The sequence below is a fragment of the Salmo salar genome, chromosome ssa12 (assembly GCF_905237065.1).
Source record: "Salmo salar chromosome ssa12, Ssal_v3.1, whole genome shotgun sequence".
Classification (NCBI taxonomy): Eukaryota; Metazoa; Chordata; class Actinopteri; order Salmoniformes; family Salmonidae; genus Salmo; species Salmo salar.
The window spans coordinates 73,929,206-73,953,327 of NC_059453.1; positions in this window are offsets into that span (position 1 = coordinate 73,929,206).

Genomic DNA, 24,122 nt, shown 5'->3' on the forward strand with positions numbered 1-24,122 from the left:
CGGAAGGCATGCGGGCCCCTCGGGCTGGGCCGGAAGGCATGCGGGCCACTCGGGCTGGGCCGGAAGGCATGCGGGCCCCTCGGGCTGGGCCGGAAGGCATGCGGGCCACTCGGGCTGGGCCGGAAGGCATGCGGGCCACTCGGGCTGGGCCGGAAGGCATGCGGGCCACTCGGGCTGGGCCGGAAGGCATGCGGGCCACTCGGGCTGGGCCGGAAGGCATGCGGGCCACTCGGGCTGGGCCGGAGGGCAGGAGGACCACTCGGGCTGGACCGGAGGGCAGGAGGACCACTCGGGCTGGACCGGAGGGCAGGAGGACCACTCGGGCTGGACCGGAGGGCAGGAGGACCACTCGGGCTGGACCGGAGGGCAGGAGGACCACTCGGGCTGGACCGGAGGGCAGGAGGACCACTCGGGCTGGACCGGAGGGCAGGAGGACCACTCGGGCTGGACCGGAGGGCAGGAGGACCACTCGGGCTGATCCTGACAGGCCGGGCACCCTGGCAGAACCGGGCAGTCTGGCCACTCTGGCAGAACAGGGCAGTCCGGCCACTCTGGCAGAACAGGGCAGTCCGGCCACTCCGGCAGAACAGGGCAGTCCGGCCACTCCGGCAGTTCAGGGCAGTCCGGCCACTCCGGCAGTTCAGGGCAGTCCGGCCACTCCGGCAGTTCAGGGCAGTCCGGCCACTCCGGCAGTTCAGCGCAGTCCGGCCACTCCGGCAGTTCAGCGCAGTCCGGCCACTCCGGCAGTTCAGCGCAGTCCGGCCACTCCGGCAGTTCAGCGCAGTCCGGCCACTCCGGCAGTTCAGCGCAGTCCGGCCACTCCGGCAGTTCAGCGCAGTCCGGCCACTCCGGCAGTTCAGCGCAGTCCGGCCACTCCGGCAGTTCAGCGCAGTCCGGCCACTCCGGCGACTGTTGACTGGCGGGCAGCTCCGACGACTGTTGACTGGCGGGCAGCTCCGACGACTGTTGACTGGCGGGCAGCTCCGACGACTGTTGACTGGCGGGCAGCTCCGACGACTGTTGACTAGCGGGCAGTTCCGACGACTGTTGACTGGCGGGCAGTTCCGACGACTGTTGACTGGCGGGCAGCTCCGACGACTGTTGACTGGCGGGCAGCTCTGACGACTGTTGACTGGCGGGCAGCTCTGGTGACTGTTGACTGGCGGGCAGCTCTGGTGACTGTTGACTGGCGGGCAGCTCTGATGACGACTGTTGACTCCTGATGCGTGGGGCAGGTATTGGACGTACCAGCCTGGAGACACGCACCTCCATGCTAGTGTGTCTAGCGGGAAACACCGGACCGAAAGGGCGCACTGGCGGTCTTGAGTGCAGGGTTGGCATCACCCCTTCCGGCTCGATGCTCCCCTTGCCCTGGCACCTGCGGGGCGCTGGTACTGGGCGCACTGGGCTGTGCGTCCGTATAGGCGAGATGGTGCGCACCTCAGCGTAACATGGCGCCCTCCACCTCGTACGCACCTCCCTGTAGTCACGGGTAGCTGGCTTACGGCTCTTCCCTGGCCTGGCCAAGCTACCCGTGTGCCCCCCCCAAAAAAAATCTTGGGGCTGCCTCTCGGGTTTCCTAGCCAACCGTGTTCCAGCGTAACTTTCCCGATGGTTCCTCTGTCCAGCTGCCTCCACTCTCCTGAGTGCCTCCACCTGTTCCCATGGGAGGCGATCCCTTCCGGCCAGGATCTCTTCCCAGGTGTAGGCTCCCTTGCCGTCCAGGACGTCCTCCCATGTCCATTGTTCCCTTTTTCTCTCCTGTGGCTTCCTCCTCTTCTGCTGCTTGGTCCTTTGGTGGTGGGTAGTTCTGTAACGGCTGTCTTCTGTAGAAATGGACCAAGGCGCAGCAGGTATGTGAATACTCATCTTTAATTAAAATAAAGGAGTAGAGCATCCACTTAATAATTCAAACAATATATAAGACAGGAACAGTTTTGCAGGCACACAACACGCAGTGCAAAAACAACTACCCACCAAAACCAAGTGACAAACATACTCCTACATATATGACTCCCAATCAGGAACAACGATCCCCAGCTGTTCCTGATCAGGAGTCACAAGACCAACACAGAACAATCACACACACAAGACTGCCACGTCCTGACCCCAAAACTACAACAACAGCTCCATCTGCTGGTCAGGACGTGACACAGACATACACAAAATAGTCCAAATCGGTGAAGTGAAATGAAATAAAATTATACAAAATAAAAAAACGGAAAAGTGGTGCATACATATGTATTCACCCCCTTTGCTATGAAGCCCCTAAATAAGATCTGGTGCAACCAATTACCGTCAGAAGTCACATAATAATTTAAATAAATCCACCTGTGTGCAATCTAAGTGTCACATAATCTGTCACATGATCTCAGTATATATACACCTGTTCTGAAAGGCCCCAGATTCTACAACACCACTAAGGACGGGGGCACCAACAAGCAAGCGGCACCACCAAGCAAGCGGCACCACCAAGCAAGCGGCACCACCAAGCAAGCGGCACCATGAAGACCAAGGAGCTCTCCAAACAGGTTGTGGAGAAGTACAAATCAGGGTTGGGTTATAAAACAATATCCGAAACTTAGAACATCCCACGGAGCACCATTAAATCCATTATTAAAAAATGGAAAGAATATGGCACCACAACAAACCTGCCAAGAGAGGGCCGCCCACCAAAACTAACAGACCAGTCAAGGAGGGCATTAATCAGAGAGGCAACAAAGAGATCAAAGATAACCCTGAAGGAGCTGCAAAGCTCCACAGCGGAGATTGGAGTATCTGTCCATAGGACCACTTTAAGCCGTACACTCCACAGAGCTGGGCTTTACGGAAGAGTGGCCAACAAAAACCCAATGCTTAAAGAAAAAAATAAGCAAACACGTTTGGTGTTCGCCAAAAGGCATGCTGGAGACTCCCCAAACATATGGAAGAAGGTACTCTTTTTGGCCATCAAGGAAAACCCTATGTCTGACGCAAACCCAGCACCTTTCATCACCTGAACACCTTTCATCAAAGGAATTTGGTCTCTATCGGACCCTGAGAAGCTATGCTACGATAAATACAGAATCTTATGCATTCTAATAACCGCCCATTCAGAAAAGGAAAATACAAGATATATATTTGCTCTGAGCTGCGCTTCGATAGACAGATCGAAGATGGAAGACTGGTTTGCCCAGTAGAGATCGCCATTGTCCTTTGAAGAATATTTCTGGTCGTAGTCTTGTAGAGGGGATACGTTGAAGTAGCCTGTTGTTCTTAGGAGACTGTCTCGTATTTTTTCTATGGTAGAGTAGGTCAAGGCGTGACTGTGGGGGGTTTGTCTAGTTTATTTATTTTCTATGTTGTGTTCTAGGTAATTTTTTCTAGGTTGGGGTTTTCGTATGATTCCCAATTAGAGGCAGCTGGTCATTGTTGTCTCTAATTGGGGATCATATTTAAGTTGTTGTTTTTCCCACTAGTGTTTGTGTGAGATTATTTTGAGTTAGTGCATGTTGTACCTCTTTGTCACTGTTTTTTTTTTTTTTATAGTTTATTGTATGTATTGCAAAGTTTCACATGTAAACAAAGATGTGGAACGATACGCACACTGCGCCTTGGTCTCATTCATATGACGGCCGTGACACGTCTAGGATGTATCACTTCTTCTTTAGTGAATAATAGTTCAAAGTTCATACCAAATTGCCATAATCAGCTCGTGCTTTATTCTGTCTGGTCTAGCCGAAATTCACCATTCCTGCGTGGTGATTGTCACCTCCACGTTGAAATGCGCCTTTCTAAACCTTCGGACAGCAGTCCTCACATTTCTGGAACTAAATGTTAATGATTGTTACAGGCAGGGGCGGAAATCCCAGGGGGGACGGGGGGGACACGACCCCCCCATCCTGGGAAAAATATGATTTGTCCCCCCCCAATATATCACTGTAAACATAACTATCTAATTTAAATAATATTACTAATACGCAATGAAAGCAATTGTGCTGATTATAGACACTTAATAGCTCGTTTTTAAGTTTCAAAAGATTGCGCCCCCCCACCCTTTGCCTCACAATGGTTTGATCCACTGCCAGTTCCTTAGTTGGCAAGGTAACAGAGGGTTCGTATCTACTGTAAATTAGTGCTTCAAAGTCCCTGTGATAAGGTTAGTGATAAACTGAAGTCCAAACTGAACAGAACTACACTCTGTTCTACGATTGTCTTAAATATATTTAATGGTCTCGTTGCAAAAGCTAAATTGTCGCAAGGGAACTTTTATTTATTTATTTTATTTCACCTTTATTTAACCCGGGTAGCAAAGATTATAGCAAACACCACTGAAACGGAATTGGTGCTCGCTAGCTTTGCAAATTCAGCTATTGTTGGAAGCTAGCCAATATGAAACAAACGATTAAAATGACAAAAGGTTGCAGCATATGTTGTGTAAATGGTGAACTCATACAGCTGTCAACTCTTGTCACTGCAATCCGTTTCACATTTGCTAGCTACCTTTTAGATCGAAGCCCATATAGAATGATAGAAGATAAAATGGTAGAAGCCCATCTCCTACTGTAAATAACCTGCACACTTGTGTGTGTGTGTGTGTGTGTGTGTGTGTGTGTGTGTGTGTGTGTGTGTGTGTGTGTGTGTGTGTGTGTGTGTGTGTGTGTGTGTAGCCAGCCAGGTAGAAAAATGGCAGAAAAAAGACGGACATCAGAGTATTTTTCAGTATACCAAAACGCAAAGTAAGAACCCTAGTAGCCTAATATCTCAAAGACTAGTTGATAAAATGTTCATAAGAAAGAAGTGAAATACTAATGGAAATGTTTCACAATGATGTCATTAGGCAGAGCAGGCAACAGATGGCACACAGACAGCAGAGTTGGGGACAGATATGCAGGGACAGACTGGCAGAGACAGGGAGTCTCAGGTAAGTTTGTTGAGTCTTTGTTTGGCAACATTATGAAAGGTTCTCAATTTTTTTGACTAGTAAAATAGGAACACAATTGGAAAATGCCATGGATACCCCCACTCTCAACTTAAACTGGTGACTGAACTAAGATTTGTTAAAGGCAATGGTATTGCTGTTGTGATTAGTTGTGTAGTTTTGGGTACCGGTAGTTAGGAGTACGGCAAACACCTTATTTCTTTGGTTCCTCAATATACATTTACCATATTACAACGTAGGCTATGTGTTACAGCATTACTTTTGGTGTCCCCCTCAGGAATTGCTCTTGAGAAAATTTCATGTAATTGTCCCCTCCAAAGTTGATATCAGATTTTCGCCCCTGGTTACAGGGGCTTTCATACTGGGGAGGAGAAGGGGCGTTTCATCCTTCTAACCAATGTCTGTGCTCCCGTGGGTGGGTTTACTTGATTGAGCATAAGTTTACTTATGAAACAATTCTCTCATTTAGAAGCTGAAATCACATCTTCTCACAAATAGTTTCATGTTTAATTAATCACATACGTTTTGCAACGTTTTGATGTAAATATGATAACTAGAATGTGTGGACTTTCAAATATACAATTCTGTCATCCTATCATCAATAACAATCTACCAAAACAATGACTGATCTGACCCTTCCATTACAGAAATATTGTTTCATTGTTCAACTTTCTGATGTTACCATGCTGTATAGTCTTTCTCTGTGGAACAAAGGCTTTCCAAAAGTCAATTCTGTAGAGTGGAGAGAGAGTTTTGGTATTTATGGTAGGTCATAAACAGGTGGGGGGGGGAAGTCAGGGCAAAGTCATGACACCACCTAGTGATGGCTATTTAACAGTCTGACGGCCTTGAGAGAGAAGCTGTTTTTCAGTCTCTCAATCCCAGCTTTGATGCATCTGTACTGACCACGCCTTATGGATGATAATGGGGTGAACAGGCAGTGGTTCGGGCACTTGTCCTTGATGATCTTTTTGGCCTTCCTGTGATATCGGGTGCTGTATGTGTCCTGGAGGGTAGATAGTTTGCCCCCGGTGAAGCATTGGGCAGACTGCAAAACCCTCTGGAGAGCCCTGCAGTTACGGGCGGTACAGTTGCCGTACCAGGCGGTGATACAGCCCGACAGGATGCCCTCAATTGTGCATCTGTAAACGTTTGTGAGGGTTTTAGGTGCCAAGCCAAATTTCTTCAGCCTCCTGAGGTTGAGAGGAGCTGTTGCGCCTTCTTTACCACACTGTCTGTGTGGGTGGACCATTTCAGATCATCAGTGATGTGTACACTGAGGAACTTGAAGCCTTCCACCTTCTCCACTGTGGTCCAGTCGATGTGGATAGGGGTATGCTCTCTCTGCTGTTTCCACTGTCAGCTCCGATGTTTTGTCGACATTGAGTGAGAGGTTATTTTTCTAGCACCACACTCCTGGGCCCCTCACCTCCTCCCTGTAGGATGTCTCGTCATTGTTGGTAATCAGGCCTAATTCTCTTGTGTCGTCTGCAAACTTGTTGATTGAGTTGGAGGAGTGCGTGGCCACGCAGTCATGGGTGAACAGGGAGTACAGGAGCGGGTTGAGCACGCACCCTTGTGGGGCCCCTGTGTTGAAGATCAGCGAAGTGTTTCCTACCTTCACCACCTGGAGCGACCCGTCAGGAAGTCCGGGACCCAGTTGCACAGGGCAAGGTTCAGACCCAGGGACTCGAGCATAATGGTGAGCTTTGAGGGTACTATGGTGTTGAACGCTGAGCTATAGTCAATGAACAGCATTCTTAAATAGGTGTTCCTCTTGTCCAGATGGGATAGGGCAGTGTGCAGCGTGATGGCGATTGCATCGTCTATGGATCTATTGGGGAGGTAATTAAATTGAAGTGGGTCTAGGGTGTCAGGTAAGGTAGAGGTGATAGGATCCTTAACTAGCCTCTCAAAGCACTTCATGATGACAGAAGTGAGTGCTACGAGGCGATAGTCATTTAGTTCAGTTACCTTTGCTTTCTTGGGTACAGGAACAATGGTGAACATCTTGAAGCATGTGGCGACAGCACACTGGGATAGGGAGAGATTGAATATGTCCGTAAACACTCCAGCCAGCTGGTCTGCACATGCTCTGAGGATGTGGCTAGAGATGCCATCTGGGCCAGCAGCCTTGTGAGGGTTAACATGCTTAAATGTCTTACTCACGTCGGCCACGGAGAAGGAGAGCCCACAGTCCTTGGTAGCGTGCTATGTCGGTGGCACTGTGTTATCCTCAAAGTGGGCGAAGCAGGTGTTTAGCTTGTCTGGAAGCAAGATGTGGCTGGTTTTCCCTTTGTAGTCCGTGATTGTCTGTAGACTCTGCCACATACGTCTCGTAACTGAGCCGTTGAATTTTGATTCCACTTTGTCTCTATACTGACGTTTTGCCTGTTTGATTGCCTTACGGAGTTAATAACTACACTTTTTGTACTCTGCCATATTCCCAGTCACCTTGCCATGGTTATATGCGGTGGTTCGCACTTTCAGTTTTGCGCGAATGCTGCCATTGAGCCATGGTTTCTGGTTAGGGTAGGTTTTAATAGTCACTGTGGGTGCAACATCTCCTATACACTTCCTAATAAACTCAGTCACCGTATCTGTGAATTCGCCAATGTTATTCTTAGAGGCTACCCGGAACATATACCAGTCCGCGTGATCAAACAATCTTGAAGCGTGGATTCCGATTGGTCAGACCAGCATTGAATAGTCCTTAGCACAGGTACTTCCTGTTTGAGTTTCTGCCAATTGGAAGGGAGGAGCAAAATGGAGTAATGATCTGATTTGCCGAAGGGAGGGCGGGGGAGGGCCTTGTAGGCATCTCGGAAGTTGGAATAGCATTGGTCGAGTGTTTCAACAGCACGAGTACTACAGTAAGTGTGTTGATAGAACTTCGGCAGCGTTTTCCTGAAATTTGCTTTGTTAAAATCCCCAGCTACAATAAGTGCAGCCCCAGGATATGTGGTTTTCAGTTTGCATAAAGTCCAGTGAAGTTCTTTGAGGGCCGTTGTGGTAACGGCTTGAGGGGGAATATACACGGCTGTGACTATAACCGAAGAGAATTATCTTGGGAGGTAATATGGTTGGCATTTGATTGTGAGGTATTCTAGGTTGGGTGAACAAAAGGGCTTGAGTTTCTGTATGTTATCACAATCACACCATGAGTGGTTAATTATGAAACATACACCGCCGCCTTTCTTCTTCCCGGAGAGTTCTTTATTAAAACACGACAAATATAAAGGGAGAGAGGGTAGTGCACGTTGCTGAACTGTTACTGCAGACCAAAGCAATATGACCAATGAAAAGAGAGAGAGCGGAGAAATTTCTCAGAACAAGCTAAAAGCGTATTTACTTGCCGGGGAGATTGTTAAGGGATTTAAATGTTTGAATGTAATGATTAAATAATTCTACCCTGAAACTTAACTATTAGGGATATGGTCTGTATAACATGTAGAATGAGTAACTAAAGTGTTAAGCATAAGTCTAACTAGGTTGGACTAGGATAAGAGAGGAATGGGTGTCTGTGTGTTTAAGTAAATACCAAGAACTGTTAAACTGTGGTTGACCTGACCTAGCTAGAACTCTGAGGGTTTATGATATGGGAGGGAGTACCCCTCAAGGTTTCCCTAATCTCAGAGGAATGAAACTGTCGGCTGGGTAATGATCTACAGTGTTAAGAGGTCTGGGGCCTTAATGTTTGTGTGTATGTGTGTGCGTAAATAAGGAGTGGTATATAATCGATGTCTCTGTACAATGGACTTCAGAGCGCCCTCGTGAATAAACACTTCTGATTCTTGTAAGCTGGGCCTCCGTCTGTTTCATTCAAGCAGAATCTTACACATTCTGGGTGGCAGACTGAGTATTTTAATTGAAGTTAACATTGAGAACATAATTCTCGTAACAGGGATCCAATCATAAAATTAGGAACTGAGTCACTGTGGTGCAAAGCCACATAAAGCCAGTAACTGCCTGTCGCTTTACAGTGGTGATTTTTGGTATATTATTGGAGGGGTCAAATTGACCTGTTTCTAATACGTGGGGTGGTCATGACCCCAGTCCCCCGTCCCCCTTCTCCTGTAAGTTATGCACCTGACAATTTCCACAGAAAATGTTACAAAAACAGATTGACTATGCAATGTTTGGTATCAGAATGATGGCACAAAGAGCACAAACCGTCATTCTGGTACTAAACTTTGCATTTGAACTGTTCTTTAAGTAAATATGGTTTTGTAAAATGTTCTGTAAAAAAATGTTTTAAATAGTCCTTGTGCATACGCTATAGTTGTATGGTTTGTTTAACTTTGTTGTCATTGGTTTTGGTTTGACATACAGTACCAGTCCAAAGTTTGGACACGCCTACTCATTCAAGTGTTTTTCTTAATTTTTACTATTTTCTACATTGTAGAATAATAGGAAAGACATCCAAAACTATGAAATAACACATATGGAATCATATAGTAACCAAAAAAATGTTAAACAAATCAAAATATAATTTATATTTGAGATTCTTCAAAGTAGCCACCCTTTGCAAAACTCAAAACTCACATACCGTTCACTATTATTCATGACAGAACAAGTTACATTCACCCCCTATTTTATGTGGAGGAAGTGATTAAGCAACCCATTTTATAGGTAGCATAATAGTAACAATTTTATATGGTTTCTGCTACACTCTCTTCCTCCGTCTCAATACACAAATCCCTGCCCGCCTCCAACCAATGATGCTAACATTACAGCCAACCTAGTACAGGTGAAATCACACCAGTCATAGGCATTTCAAGACATCTTAATCAACTGTATTCCTCTCCCCCCACTGCAATGACATGAAAACACAGGACAAGTGAAAGCAGCATGGTGGATAACTACTGTGGATTTGCTTTCACCTTTCCAGTTCTTTCACATCTGATCCGATGGAGTAAAAAAGGTGTTGAGGAAGCCACTTTTGTCTATTTAGATGCACACGCTGTGAGCTGTGCCTCCTCTCATCCATCCATCCATCCATTAGCCACCCACACAGGCTAGCACTCGCTCCCTAATGACATCAGTGGTTCTCTCAGAGCGCAGCCACACCGTTAACATGCTCGCTTTCACAGCCCCACGACTCCTCCAACATCACCTCCAGCAACTCACAGCCAAACCACTGCAGTGAGGACTTATTACGGCTCAAATGGAGACATTAAAGAAGAGAACATTATCATTAGTATGGTTTCCCCTTGGATTTTGTGTTGTGTCTCTATGAGTTCCCTCTTAAAGGAATTAATATAGAAAGGGTTGCCTGAACTTGAGTGAGAATTTGGAATGGATGAGGGATACAATTCAAAGCTACTTGAGTGTTAACTCTCATATCCACCATGGAATGTCCCGCCATTGTATCACACGGTGGTGCAAAAAGTACACAATTGCCATACTTGAGTAAAAGTAAAGATATCAAATCAAATCAAATTTATTTTTATATAGCCCTTCGTACATCAGCTGATATTCTCAAAGTGCTGTACAGAAACCCAGCCTAAAACCCCAAACAGCAAGCAAAGCATGTGAAAGAAGCACGGTGGCTAGGAAAAACTCCCTAGGAAAAACTCCCTAGAAAGGCCAAAAACCTAGGAAGAAACCTAGAGAGGAACCAGGCTATGAGGGGTGGCCAGTCCTCTTCTGGCTGTGCAGGGTGGATATTATAACAGAACATGGTCAAAATGTTAAAATGTTAAAATGTTCATAAATGACCAGCATGGTCAAATAATAATAATCATAGTAGTTGTCGAGGGTGCAACAAGCACGTCCGGTGAACAGGTCAGGGTTCCATAGCCGCAGGCAGAACAGTTGAAACTGGAGCAGCAGCACGGCCAGGTGGACTGGGGACAGCAAGGAGTCATCATACCAGGTAGTCCTGAGGCATGGTCCTAGGGCTCAGGTCCTCCGAGAGAAAGACAGAAAGAGAGAAAGAGAGAATTAGAGAGAGCATATTTAAATACACACAGGACACCGGATAAGACAAGAGAAATACTCCAGATGTAACAGACTGACCCTAGCCCCCCGACACATAAACTACTGCAGCATAAATACTGGAGGCTGAGACAGGAGGGATCAGAAGACACTGTGGCCCCATCCGATGATACCCCCGGACAGGGCCAAACAGGCAGGATATAACCCCACCCACTTTGTCAAAGCACAGCCCCCACACCACTAGAGGGATGTCTCCAACCACCAACTTACCGTCCTAAGACAAGGCCGAGTATAGCCCACAACGATCTCCGCCATGGCACAACCCAAGGGGGGGGCGCCAACCCAGACAGGAAGACCACGTCAGTGACTCAACCCACTCAAGTGACGCACCCCTCCCATGGACGGCATGGAAGAACACCAGTAGGCCAGTGACTCAGCCCCTGTAAAAGGATTAGAGGCAGAGAATCCCAGTGGAAAGAGGGGAACCGGCAAGGCAGAGACAGCAAGGGCGGTTCGTTGCTCCAGCCTTTCCGTTCACCTTCACACTCCTGGGCCAGACTATACTTAATCATAGGACCTACTGAAGAGATAAGTCTTCAGTAAAGACTTAAAGGTTGAGACTGAGTCTGCGTCTCTCACATTGGTAGGCAGACCATTCCATAAAAATGGAGCTCTATAGGAGAAAGCCCTACCTCCAGCCGTTTGCTTAGAAATTCTAGGGACAATTAGGAGGCCTGCGTCTTGTGACCGTAGCGTACGTCTAGGTATGTACGGCAGGACCAAATCGGAAAGATAGGTAGGAGCAAGCCCATGTAATGCTTTGTAGGTTAGCAGTAAAACCTTGAAATCAGCCCTTGCCTTAACAGGAAGCCAGTGTAGGGAGGCTAGCACTGGAGTAATATGATCAAATTCTTTGGTTCTAGTCAGGATTCTAGCAGCCGTATTTAGCACTAACTGAAGTTTATTTAGTGCTTTATCCGGGTAGCCGGAAAGTAGAGCATTGCAGTAGTCCAGCCTAGAAGTAACAAAAGCATGGATTAATTTTTCTGCGTCATTTTTGGACAGAAAATTTCTGATTTTTGCAATGTTACGTAGATGGAAAAAAGCTGTCCTTGAAACAGTCTTGATATGTTCTTCAAAAGAGAGATCAGGGTCCAGAGTAACGCCGAGGTCCTTCACAGTTTTATTTGAGACGACTGTACAACCATCCAGATTAATTGTCAGATTCAACAGAAGATCTCTTTGTTTCTTGGGACCTAGAACAAGCATCTCTGTTTTGTCCGAGTTTAAAAGTAGAAAGTTTGCAGCCAAGATACCGTAATAAAAAATGATTCAAGTAAAAGTGAAAGTCACCCAGTAAAGTATTACTTGAGTAAAAGTCTAAAAGTATTTGGTTTTAAATATACTTAAGTATCAACCTTTTGTGTAATCGCTAAAAGTACAAATCTTGTCAAATTCCTTATATTAAGCAAACTAGACAGCACCATTTTTTTAAAATAATGGATAGCAGGGGCACACTCCAACACTCAGACATAATTTACAAACAAAGCATTTGTGTTCAGTGAATCTGCTATCAGAGGCAGTATGGATGACCAGGGATGTTCTCTTTTTACACCATACATTTTCCCTCCCACTCATTACATTTTGTCAGGAAAATGGTTGAATTGGTCAAGTACTTTTGGGTGGGAGGAAAAATGTATGGAGTAAAAAGTACATTATTTTCTTTAGGAATGTAGTGAAGTAAAAGTAAAAATATAAATAGTAAAGTACAGACACCCAGTACATAAGTACTTTACACCACTGGTGTCACAGTGAAAGCCTTTACATAACAACAAGTAGATTGTCATCCTTGGGTTTCTTGGTTAGTGGTTATGGTTAGCCCTCAATGGTTAGCCCTCCATCTCCCACCAATATTTGACTACACATCACTTTTGTGATCATCTTTCTCTCTGCAGAAGAAACATTCAAATAATTAAAGAAAAACCAAAACAGTAGTTCTTTCTCCAAACTGTGTTTTAGTTGTTCTTTCTCCAGGTGGTGTTTTGCTGCATTTGAGAGACAGCGTGAGTAAATGAAAGCAAAAGGGCAGAACAGAACCAGTGTAAAATGAATACAACACACCACGCCTGTGGTGTTGTGGCCTTTTTCTTTCATTTGTCAGCAGTGTCTGTGTACTTGTCTCATCAGTGGGCCTGTCTGGGCAGCACAGGCTGGGGGTTCAGTCCTGATAGAGAGAGGTAGTGCTGTTAAGGCAGAGCCTCTGTGAAACAAGAGCTCTCACCCCCATAATGCACCTTTAAAACAGCCTGGTACCCTGACAGGAGAGGAGTGGGAGGTGGAAGGAGAACTAGGGAGGTGTTAGGAGGATTTAGGAGGTCAGAAGAGAGGGGAGATGAGGGAGGCAGGGCAATACCAGGCATGGAGAGAGAGACAGCCAGGCAAGGAGAAAGGGAGGAGGTGGAGGCATAGGAGGAGAGGAGACAGGCAGCGGAGATGAGGGCGTATAGAGTTGAGGTAGGAAGGTGCAGGGAGAACAGAGAATGAAGGCAGGGGTAAAAGGTGTGACATGACACTGCGGTAGCTATCTGTGTTGCAGCAGTCACGATTCAAGGCCTTCGCCATCTCACAGAAAAAAAGAAAGAAGGGAACATTTTAACTTCTGCCCAAGGCAGTGTCTTGTTAGATTGTTTTCAAAGATTAAACCTGATTTTGATTGCTTACACAACACTGAGACACAAACAAAGCTTCGTATCCACCTCGTCTCATCCAAACAATGAGTGCCTTATTCCTCCCTCTCTCTCTTCCTACCTTTCCTATCTAATTTTGTGCCCTTAAAGAAAACATAATTGAGCAATCAAACTCTCCCCCCTCTGTCTTACACACACACACACACACACACACACACACACACACACACACACACACACACACACACACACACACACACACACACACACACACACACACACACACACACACACACCATCTTATTCACTATAATCCACCATTTACCATTTAATCAGGGTGAGGAGAGGAGAAGAGTGGAGGATACCTGAAGCAGCAGTGTCTTTATCTCCATATCCCTATGCACAGTGAGATCTGTCTCGGAGCCTTGGAGCATAACAGTGGGTGGCCCAGCTGCCTCAGATCCCTCAATGATTCCTCAAGATTTATGCCCACTAAATGCTTGAGCAACCCAAGCCCTACCCACACTCCTACCTGTTTACTGACAGGAGTGTGTGTGTGTGTGTGTGTGTGTGTGTGTGTGTGTGTGTGTGTGTGTGTGTGTGTGTGTGTGTGTGTGTGTGAGGCGATCATTGGCTGAGCGAGCACAGCTCGCCAGAGAGGCAGCTCAGTGACAGTGATGGATGGGACCTCGCCACCTCTCCTCCCGCTCACTTGCTGACTGGGCCCTATGCCTTATTCATGAGATTTGGGACAGGAAAGAGATGCCGAAAGGTTTAAGAATATATTAAGGAACTCTTTGGGATGTCAACCGAGTTGTCAGGTAGTGTTAAGCAAAGAGTCTGAGGCTATACAAGGCTGTGGCAGAAAGCAAAAGGGACAGTTTTTTTCTCTACCATGTTTTATGTGGTTAGGAACAAGCTGAGAACAAAACAGACTACTGACCGGTGTTGTATTTGCTCATCTGAATCTATCCTTCAGTCTGATGCAGTCATAGTAAGATAAGGGCTGATCAACCAAGACTTCTTAAGGTGTGGGCATCAGCTGTTAGTCATGCATTTGTGTGAAGTACATTTCAATCAAGAGTCAATCAACCTTTGTTTTCAATCGACCCACGTGGTAATAAGAACATGCCACAAAGTAACAACAACAATTTCAGTCATGGTGAGAGTTGACTGATCCCATGGTCTCTCCTTTGTTGCTATTCTCTTAGAACAACTTCTTCTGGCTTAACAGACAGTTCTCTTAGAATATTTCTCCATGGTAACAGACAGTTGGACAACAGGCCCAAGTCATTATTTTCTGCCATGAACAGAACTACTTCTGTATGTCAACACACAATACTGTTGGGTCCTTTATCAATGTCATTCACAGAACTTTGAAGAGGTGTTCTGGCATAAGTGGTGTATTCTTCGTATATATCAATGTGTCTGTTTGAATTGACTTATTGGGCTGCGGACAACGGCTGCAGTTGCCCACCATTTTGTGTTTTCACATTGATCACTGCCAAGCCTGTTAGGAGGCTGTCTGGTTTTGGGAATATCTACAATAAGCTTAAAGTAACAGAATGCCTGCAGGTAAAGCACATGTTGCAGAATTGACACTGGCAAGTCACTTCCCTCTTTTCTCATCTGCGTGTTTGTCTGCGTGAATAGCTCCCCCCACCTCCCTTACAGCTTAGCAAATAACCATTCAAACAACAGAGAAGGTGACAGAAAGGGACAAAAAGCTCCTTAGTATGTAATAGGATCTACAACATGTGTGGAGGAAACGTAATGGGAAGAAATTGTAGATGAAAGGTAGCTTTAATATGTTGCCAGAGGCAATTAAAAGAGTACTGAGCTGTTCTGTTCACGTCCCCTAATTTTGGAATCCAAGCACTTGTGCGTTTCATAAATTTGGGTTTGAAAGATTTAGCAGATAGGCTACACACAGGAAGATGAGCAGGTGTACCAAAACCAGATGCAGAGATAAATAAACGGCGTTAATGTGTTGTGTCAGGCACCTGTCACTCCTGAGTCTGCCTGAACATTGATGGGTGCTCACTGAGTGAGAGATGCCAGCTTTGAGACATTTGTGATTCAGGTAACGTGTGAAGTTTTGTCAAGCTACCGTTGCAGATTGCTTCGTAAAACTGAGATTTAACACGTCCATAAATTGGCTTGCGTTACCAGGGAATACCAGGGTTTTTTGGTGCTGATAGAATGTTGATCTTTGCTCTCAACTGAGTGTCTCTTCATGGATGTAATTTGAATGAGAAAAGCATCTTTGACTGGCACAAAAAGTGCAGCAAAACCTTACTTTTCAGACTGTATCCAGATGTGGATTGATGCATAGAGATTCAGTAAAGAAGTGTAAATATTGGAGGAAATGTGAGACACCTGTTTGGTGATGTGTTGAGATAGCAGCATATCTCTCACATGCCCCATCAGGACTCCAGATGTCAGGGCCACCCAGAGAGAGAAGAAGAGAGCCAGGCCCCAGAGGGTGGATTAGCCCCTGGCTGTCCCTGGCTGCCCTGCTCCCTCCCTGGGTCTGGGTGGGTGGGGACCCAGCTGTGGGCCATTTTCAACTAACGCTGCATTAGTCTGCTTTTCCTCATTAATTGGGTGACTAATAACAAGATTAAAGAGATTCCATTAGGAAATGCGGCACACATGTTGTTTCTAATTATCATGTTAATGGCCTTCTCTAAAGCCATGGTGAGTTGCTTGGGTATCTCTCGCCCTCCAAATGAGGACCGTGTTTCCCTATAGAACTTCTTATCTTGGGGTGTAAATTGTTGCCATATAGAAAATGGTAGGAATGCATTTCAATGTATAGACATGGTTATCAATTCCAAGTGACTAGTGAACTATCCTCAGTATCTGTAATGGTTGGCAATGTTATGCTTTCTGAATAAGCCCAACAGTTGATCTAGGCTATTCAGCATAGCACAGTGTTTATGCACTGTTCCGTCCCAGTTTGTTAGGCTTGTGATGCAGTGAGTCAGACAGCACACAGCACTCAGGACTATGATGGTGATCAATGTGCCTCACTCTGGCGGAGAGGAGAGAGAGATAAAGAACATGCTTGTCTAACCTGCAAAAAGGTCCTGGATAGAAAGAGGCAACACATGCATTTACAAACATACAGACACATCTGTTTATGTACACACGCACGCGCATGTATGGACACACACACGCACATCAACAACACAACAAACTCCACTGGCGAAAGGAGCATGGAGTTAGTGTGGCGTGCATGCAATTCATCTGGGGGATAGTGGGGCTATAAAGCGCAGCACCAACCGCCTGAGAGGGTTTGAGGGCTTCAGGCAGCTCCAACCTGTTTATGATTTCACAAGCATGTAACTCATTACACATGCTTTTACACAGTGTGATCCATGCCACACTCCCCAAACTCTCACAGATCCCATCAAAGAAGGCAATTTGCTTTTGCACAAGGAAAGGGAAAGGCACACACACACACACACACACCACCACACTGCTGATTAGTACACACTGAAAGAAGATGCAATAAGCTAGCTGTTGACTCCTCTTGAGTTTGCCATCAATATGGTTTTATTCTTCTGAGGCAAAATGAGTTCAATAAGGATAGATGAATAAAGCTCCAGAGTGTGATTTAGAGCCGTAAGCGGCATTCACTGCTCACTCTGAGAGGAGCTGCTAGTGTGACAGTCATTCTTCATAGAAAGAGATCACAAACTATACTTCCATGACTTTATCCTTGTTACGAAGTCTCCTTCAGTGGTGGCAGCATTCTACAGTGTCCTGTGGGAGAGTCAAGGATGGCAGTGTTCATAACTAACACACCCCAAATACTTTCTTTCTTTCTGGCTTTCTATAGCACACAATAAACCACATCAATACCAACATGAAGGTGTACTGTATGTGTGACCTTGTTTGAACAAGCGCTTTACTTTGACGTGTACATGTAACAGGGGTGTAGGTGTATGAAACAAATCATTCTGGTGTTTCTTGCCATTCCAAAATGTCTTATTGATTTTGGAAGAGAATATGAACATCCAGTCAGCATGGGGCTGTTACATTACAGTTAAGTATATTTCAGGCATACTTAAAACATTCATTAAAAGCAGCAAGAATACTTTTGTAAAATAATGCCAGTAGCATAGCATTTTTGTGCTGTTCCCTTTTCAAGTTTTACTTCCAAGTGCCTGCAGGAATACTGAAAGTTTAAGTTTCTGTAGGTGATGTTGTGGTCAAGCTATTGTTTGCGTCGGGGGTAGCGATGGGACGTGCTATCCCATGCAGAATCAAGCAGTTGTGGTTGCAGTACGGATTTCAATTTTACTGTGAAAGTACAGTAGTTCAATAGCCGGGAGAAATAGACCGATCTTTATACGATGATCATTGTCGCTCTAACATAGCCTATTGATTGTGTTCATTTAAAAATATATATATCTCACATAGCAATAGCTTGGATATTTCTAAAACCGTGTATTTCTTACAATTATACACATCATTGTCTCAGCTGATGAACCCTTTCAAGTATGTCCACATAAAATTAATCAATTCTGAAAGCATTGCTCTCTGGTTGTTTGTCATGACAACCATAATATGACTTTATACTATAAAACACATGCATTCAGCAAATCCTTTTATTTATTTAACTACAATAAGGTACATAACATGTCTTGGTAATTCAATGTTTTTATTTCATTGCAGCCAAAAGCATGATTTTCTTCTTTGAAATAACTGACATTCATGTTAAGTTATCTGTAACGTTTGTTATTGTTTTGATCTTTTAGATAGAGTATTTCCGGCAAATTACATATCAACTGTCCACCAGTAGATGGAGCAAACAAGTTGTGCAGAGAGTAATTAAAATATCCAGCATAATGCAAGCAGGCGTTCACAGTCAGTCGCTTGGCAGGAGGTATGGAGAGAGAGGAAGAGAGAGAATGAGAGCAGACATTGTTGGCCTGAAACCTCAGTAATTTTGTCAATTCTGAATTGTTCCCGTGGCCGTCTGCTAGCTGGCTGTGTCCCCATGCTCTGACCTGGGGTCCTGCACTCATAGTGTGACCTGTAAATACAGATGTACTGCAGCCTGCCACAACACCATTCTAACTGCTTTATAAACCATCACTGCTTTCACATCTAATGTTCCAGGGTGTATCTAGGACATACATTTACCCATAAATACTTTGAATAGAGTGGTTCACTAAAGTTGATGTCTACATAAACAATGTGGTGATGCAAGGAATTTGGTGAAATTATGATCATGATGGGTTGGACATAGCCTTGTATTGACAATGAATTTCAGTGGCCCAGGGTAGAGATTGGAGGGGCACACTAAAATCTGCGCGGCACCAATGTGTTGTAATTAGCTGACTCCTCACTGTGAGACTGTGTGTGTCCTCTAATCATCTCGGCTTGTGAGCCAGGTGAGATTTTTTAATTCAGGCCTACAAATTACAGGCTAAGCCCCAGAGTTGCCCGATGGGAGATGTCAACGTGGCCCCATGCTATTACTGAAGTTAACAACCCACAAAAAAGTCTGAAAACATGATTTAAGGGCTGCTACTAAAACAAACAGTGTAAACCCGAAAGCACAGACTCGTTCCCAGTGTCACATTTTGATTGGTATGCAGCCCACAGTAAATCACATGCACATGAATTTTAGTCTCTTTAATTTAATCTGTGTTTTCATCTAATAACAGGATGCAAAAGCACACACACAAAGGTGATAATACCATTATTACTTTCCTGTTTGTTTTTCCTGTTTGTGTGACTTTCTTAATGGTTTCTAAATAGTATGACTCAAAGTAGGTGCTCTCTTCTGAACTCTTTCACTGTAGCCTGCTGGTAGAACGCTAATTAGCTTTCCTGTTGAACATGGGGAGTTGTGAACATGTTTCTACACTCTACCTACCGTAGATTATTGGCAGGAGATAACGCCACACTCGGTTGTGGAAACAGAGGACCAGATGGTATGTTGTAAACAATGGAGGTACAACAAAATGTATGTATAGTACCTCTACATGAAAATATAATACCCATTGGATGGAGAACATGCAAAATATGGAATACTGTCCATTCGGGAAGTATTCAGACCCCTTCACTTTTTCCTACATTTTGTTACATTACAGCCTTATTATAAAATAGATTAAATAAAGTTAAATCATTTTTAATCTACATACAATACCCCATAATGACAAAGTAAAATAGTTTTTTAGATATTGTTGCTAATTTATGAAAAAACTGAAATATCTTATTTACATACTAAGTATTCAGACCCTTTGCTATGAGACTCGAAATTGAGCTCAGGTGTATCCTGTTTCCATTGATCATCCTTGAGATGTTTCTACAACTTGATTGGAGTCCACCTGTGGTAAATTCAATTGATTGGACATGATTTGGAAATGCACACACCTGTTTATATAAGGTCCCACAGTCGACAGTGATTGTCTGAGCAAAAACCAAGCCATGAGGTCGAACGAATTGTCCATAGAGCTCCTAGACAGGATTGTGTCGAGGCACAGATCGGGGGAAATGTCTGCAGCATTGAAGGTCCCCCATGAACACAGTGGCCTCCATCATTCTTAAATGGAAGAAGATTGGAACCACCAAGACTCTTCCTAGAGCTGGCCGCCCGGCCAAACTGAGAAGGCAGGTGACCAAGAACCCAATGGTCACTCTGACATTGCTCTAGAGTTCCTCTGTGGAGAGATGGGAGAACCTTCCAGAAGGACAACCATCTCTGCAGTACTCCACCGATCAGGCCTTTATGGTAGAGTGGCCAGACGGAAGCCACTCCTCAGTAAAAGGCACATGGGTGCCTTTTGGAGTTTGCCAAAAGGCACCTAAAGACTCTCAGACCATGAGAAACAAGATTCTCTGGTCTGATGAAACCAAGATTGAACTCTTTGGCCTGAATTCCAAGCATCACGTCTGGAGGAAACCTGGCACCATCCCTACGGTGAGGCATGGTGGTGGCAGCATCATGTTGTGGGGATGTTTTTCAGCGGATTGGACTGGGAGACTAGTCAGGATTGAGGGAACGGAGCAAAGTACAGAGAGATCCTTTATGAAAACCTGCTCCAGAGCGCTCAGGACCTCAGACTGGGGCAAAGGTTCACCTTCCAACAGGACAGCGACCCTAAGCACACAGCCAAGACAAGGTAGGATTGGCTTCGGGACAAGTCTCTGAATGTTCTTGTGGCCCAGCCAGAGCCCAGACTTGAGCCCGATCAAACATCTCTGGAGAGACCTGAAAATAGATGTGCAGCGACGCTCTACATCCAACCTGACAGAGCTTGAGAGGATCTGCAGAGAAGAATGTGAGAAACTGGAGGCAGTAATCTTTGCCAAATGTGCTTCAACAAAGTACTGAGTAAAGTGTCTGAATACTTATGTAAAAGTGATATTTCAATTTATTATTTTTTATACATTTGCAAACATTTCTAAAAACATGTTTTTGCTTTGTCATTATGGTGTATTTTGTGTAGATTGATGAGGAAAAAAAATAATTAATACATTTTAGAATAAGGCTGTGACCTAAGAAAATGTGAAAAAAGTCAAGGGGTCTGAATACTTTCCGAATGCACTGTACATACACTATACTACTATATATAATGGTTAATCAATACAGCTTACATGGCTTAGTCATACAACAGACATGCGAAACCTAGTTCCAAATCCATTTGCTTTACTCATTATGTTAACAGTTCTACTACTACATCTGGTTAATTGTGTGAACCATGACAGATTGTCTCAGCTGAGTAACTCTGAACCTTTGGTTCCAATAATTCATGGATGTTTCTCTGTTTCCCTTCTTTCATTATTTTAAACATCAATTATTACTTGTTTGCACTGAGCACACATGGTGATGAAAACAATACAATACTTGCTTTATTGGTCCATTTTCATGGATATTCTTTATTTTCTGCTGTAACAGTCTTATATAAAGAGTACTCATAATACCAAGATCACAATGTAAGGTACTGCATGATGTCACTGCCAAGTAAGAGTTATGAGCATGACTAGACACCTTGTGAAAATAAATTCTTCAGTGTTATTTTCCATGTAATGTTTTGGCCATAGTAATATTTCACAAAATGTCCGATAAAACCCCAACCTCATGACTCGATACAGTCTATTCGGGAAGTATTCTGACCCCTTCACTTTTTCCACATTTTGTTACGTTACAGCCTTATTCTAAAATGGATAAAATATTTTTTTTCCCCTCATCGATCTACACACAATACCCCATAACGACAAAGCAAAAACAGGTTTTAAGAAATGTTTGCAAGTTATATTAAAAAAAAATGAAATATGACATTTACTTAAGTATTTAGACTCTTTACTCAGTACTTTGTTGAAGCACCTTTGGCAGTGAATACAGCCTTGAGTCTTCTTGGGTATGATGCTACAAGCTTGGCACACCTGTACTTGGGGAGTTTCTCCAATTCTTCTCTGCAGATCCTCTCTAGCTCTGTCAGGTTGGATGGGGAGCGTTGCTGCACAGCTATTTTCAGGTCTCTCCAGAGATGTTCGACCAGGTTCAAGTCTGGGCTCTGGCTGTGCCACTCAAGGACATTCAGAGACTTGTCCCGAAGCTACTCCTGCGTTGTCTTAGCTGCATTGTCCTGTTGGAAGGTCAACCTTCACTCCAGTCTGAGGTCCTGAGCACTCTGGAGCAGGTTTTCATCAACGATCTGTCTGTACTTTGCTCCGTTCATCTTTCCCTCAACCCTGACTAGTCTCCCAGTCCATTCCGCTGAAAAACGTCCCCACAGCATGATGCTGCCACCACCATGCTTCACCTTAGGGATGGTATTGGACAGGTGATGAGCGTTGCCTGGTTTCCTCCAGATGTGACGCTTGGCATACAGGCCAAAGAGTTCCATTTTGGTTTCATCAGACCAGAGAATCTTGTTTCTCCCGGTCTGAGAGTCCTTTAGGTGCCTTTTGGCAAACTTCAAGCGGGCTGTCATGTGAGGAGTGGCATCCATCTGGCCACTCTACCATAAAGAGATGGTTGTCCTTCTGGAAGGTTCTCCCATCTCCACAGAGGAAGGTATTGTGTGTAGATTGATGCGGGAAATTATTTAATTAATCAATTTTAGAAAGGCTGTAACGTAACAAAATGTGGAAAAAGTGAAGGGGTCTGAATACTTTCCGTATGCATCTGTCAACAGCTGAGCCTTACACTTTTTTCTGAGCGCTAACCTTTTGGTCAATATTGGGGGTTCTGAATGTCAAGAATGTTCACACTCTTGAAGGGAATAGTACATTGCTGTTTTACAGATGTCTGCAGCAAAAGTCTACCATGACATTAAACGCAGTAGCCTATAAGTATGAAGGGTAGCACTTGACATAAAGCCAACTTGTAAAATGCATTGTGATATGTAATGCTGCATAATACCCGTTGGTTTCACTATCGTGGTACTGTATTAAATAGCTTGTTTAGGCAGACAAATGTTGATATAAATAAATTCAATATAAGTTGAATTGTATTGACTTATTCTAGAGTATCATAATAACCCCTAAAGAAGAGACATGACACACATCACACCTGGTACTTCAGCAAAAGCATTTAGGCCTTGTTTGATTTTTATTACAATTGGGTATTACAACAATGCGTGTTTGAGTGTCGGTGATGAATGAATGTGCATAGTAGAGATTGTATGGGGATTCCACCTAATTAGCCTTCTATTACACTATAGCTTTAGTCATAAATCAAATGGTAGTTAAACTTGAATATCAGTCTATTCATGTATGGTGAGAGATTATGAGAACAGAGTCTACAATAGTAGTTTGGTAATGAGTATGGTGGGTTTGTCTAAGGAGTTTTGTCAATGTGACCACAATTACTCCAGGACATCCTGGGTAGGCCTGCTTTGTTGCTGTGGACCTGAGGAGAGGTGTTTTAGTCCAGACACACTCCGGGGATGCACTAATGAAACATTTATCAGCCCTGCATGTAAAAACCCTCATAAAACAGTATGGGGTGGATGCTGTATGTACTGTACAGTAGGTACTGGATGTATGAGATTTTCAAATCAAATTGGAGCTTTAACAGCTTTCCACCTGGCTGTTGATAGCTGTTTCATTTTGTGGAAATTATAAGAAACGACAAATTGTCTGTGTGACGTAGCTACTGTACATTTATCTCTGATGGTCCTGTATTTCTAAATAACAGAGCAAGTTAAGGTTTAAGCCCTAATTGTCTTCTCATCGTGTCCCGTGTATTCAAACCTCTAGATTGACTGGTTTACAGTAATCTAGACCTGCTTCATTACCCTATATATATTGGATGGAATGTGTGTTCTTTTGCTACACAACAGAACAGCCCCCATGCTCTCAAGGTAATCTGGCTCAGTTCCCTATCTGACAATTCTATGGCCAGCTTCCATCTCACCCAGATGAGAAGCCTGACCCTGCTCCTGACCCGCTTCTTTTAATTATCCCACCGCCATGCATTAGATACAGTGGAATTAGCTACAAGTAAACAAAACATCTCGTTGTTATCATACCATGTAGTAAGGAAGCCAATTAGAATAATGGTAAACTTCTCTCTGTCTTTCTTATCCCCATACTGGTTACAA